Below are 2,481 nucleotides of genomic sequence, written 5' to 3' on the forward strand. Positions count from 1 at the left end.
CATGGGCACAGGGGGGTGATGTGATGTTTTAGTCCCATGGGCACCGGGGGGTGATGTGATGTTTTAGTCCCATGGACCAGAGGGGTGAAGTGATGTTTTAATCCCATGGACACGGGGTGATGTTTTAATCCCATGGGCACAGGGGGGTGATGTGATGTTTTAATCCCATGGGCACCGGGGGTGATGTGATGTTTTAGTCCCATGGGCACAGGGGGGTGATGTGATGTTTTAATCCCATGGACCAGGGGTGATGTGATGTTTTAATCCCATGGACACAGGGGGTGATGTGATGTTTTAATCCCATGGACCAGGGGGGTGATGTGATGTTTTAATCCCATGGACCAGGGGGTGATGTGATGTTTTAATCCCATGGGCACCGGGGTGATGTGATGTTTTAATCCCATGGGCACAGGGGGGTGATGTGATGTTTTAATCCCATGGGCACAGGGGGGTGATGTGATGTTTTAGTCCCATGGACACAGGGGGTGATGTGATGTTTTAATCCCATGGACCAGGGGGTGATGTGATGTTTTAGTCCCATGGGCACAGGGGGGTGATGTGATGTTTTAGTCCCATGGACCAGGGGGGTGATGTGATGTTTTAGTCCCATGGGCACAGGGGGGTGATGTGATGTTTTAGTCCCATGGGCACCGGGGTGATGTGATGTTTTAATCCCATGGACCAGGGGGGTGAAGTGATGTTTTAATCCCATGGGGTGAAGTGATGTTTTAATCCCATGGACACGGGGTGATGTGATGTTTTAGTCCCATGGGCACAGGGGTGATGTGATGTTTTAATCCCATGGACCAGGGCCGGATTAACCATTAGGGCAATTGGGCACTTGCCCAGGGGCACCGGTCCAGTAAGGGGCCCTGGGCACAGTCAAAATATTATGTTCGATCAAGTTATAAAGGCAGTCCGCACTTCCTTAATCATATGCAGATTTGTGCAACCCATTCGATCAAAATTCTATGCTAAATCAGAAACAGTGTCTGACTGACTGACTGACAGTGTCTGACTTCTATGCTAAATCAGAAACAGTGTCTGCCGCCTGCCGTCAGCTTTGACACTGACACAGTCAGTGAGTGAAGGCGAGCAATCACGTCGAAACAGTTCATAACATCCAGACAAGGCTACTCGTCGTGTGAAGATGTCATTTTAGCTAATGTAGCGGTTTCTTGAACACAATTGAGCAGTTAGTCCACACTTCAACAACCTACAAACATGAAATCCACTTCTGTCTAAACTTTTGAGTGTAGCGCAGTAAGCACACACATAATTTAGGGGCTTTACGCATAGCGAGCGCATTCGTGTTTGTTAATGGCAGGTATAGATTGCAATAGTGCAGACATGGCTTACATGCTATCAATATGACACACGTTTTGACCAGAGACGAAGCTAAAGGTGAATATATTACTGGATCAGCAGGTACGGGACGTGAGAGTGTTCGCATGGCCAGAGTCACTAATCATAAAGCACACCCATTAGGTTACAGCAGCTTTGAGAACCTCTGATGGGCTGCTTAGAAAGATTTTAGTTTCTAGATGATAGCCTACACAAACGTAATTGATTTCTGTCAATTAAACATCTTATCAGTGCAGATTTATTTATGAGTATCCTCATTTATTGTGATGTCTAAGTTGTTGTGTTTGTTTCACGCATGCAGTGTGTGGTTTGGATGAGACAGACGGGCAGCTTGCCTGTCTTCATCTTAACGTTTCTGTCCAAAATTGCGCGAAAAACACCCAATTAGCTGCCAGAATTCAAAACATTTCCTCGAGGAGAAATATTTTTCAACAGTTTTCAAACTTTTTCAAAAAGGTAGGCTAATCCATGAGAAAAAAAACAACACCAAAACATACGTATCTGTAGCCTGTTAGATTGAGGGTTTATGCGCTGTAAATAAACACTGTGTCCTTCGCGAGAGTGAGCTTGTTGGCTATTTGCCTGCGTGTGTGCATGCGTGCGTGCGTGCGGGGTGGGAGGGGGGACCCATTCCAATTTTGTGCCCAGGGCCCGTGGTCATGATAATCCGGCCATGCATGGACACGGGGTGATGTGATGTGATGTTTTAGTCCCATGGACACGGGGTGATGTGATGTTTTAATCCCATAGACACAGGGTGATGTGATGTGGTGTGATGATGTGTGGTGTGATGTGATGTGGTGTGATGTGGTGTGGTGTTAGTCCCATGGACACAGGGTGATGTGGTGTGATGTGGTGTGTTAGTCCCATGGACACAGGGTGATGTGGTGTGATGTGATGTGTTAGTCCCATGGACACAGGGTGATGTGGTGTGATGTGATGTGTTAGTCCCATGGACACAGCACCTGTCAAGGGGCAGTTAAGGCAGAATCAGCAGTCCCGGTGGAGAGGGGGGAGGAGGGACTGGCCGGGGGGTGAAGGTCGTGCTGACTCACTTGCATTGTGCGGGTGGGTATGACGCCATGATGGGGAGGTCGAAGGCAGTGTGCGGGTGGG

General features: G+C 48.1%; 1 protein-coding gene across 1 annotated transcript in view; it reads right to left on the reverse strand.

Moving 5' to 3' along the window:
• Positions 1–713: 713 nt before the first annotated feature.
• The window catches only part of sec24d (SEC24 homolog D, COPII coat complex component), a 53,883-nt gene continuing 52,115 nt past the window's right edge, over positions 714–2,481 (reverse strand). Inside the window, 1 exon segment of the mRNA XM_048236084.1 lies at positions 714–2,481. This exon segment is cut by the window's right edge and continues 795 nt beyond it. The gene's annotated coding sequence lies outside the window, so the exon portion shown is untranslated.

The sequence above is a fragment of the Alosa alosa genome, chromosome 24, assembly GCF_017589495.1.
Source record: "Alosa alosa isolate M-15738 ecotype Scorff River chromosome 24, AALO_Geno_1.1, whole genome shotgun sequence".
NCBI lineage: Eukaryota > Metazoa > Chordata > Actinopteri > Clupeiformes > Clupeidae > Alosa > Alosa alosa.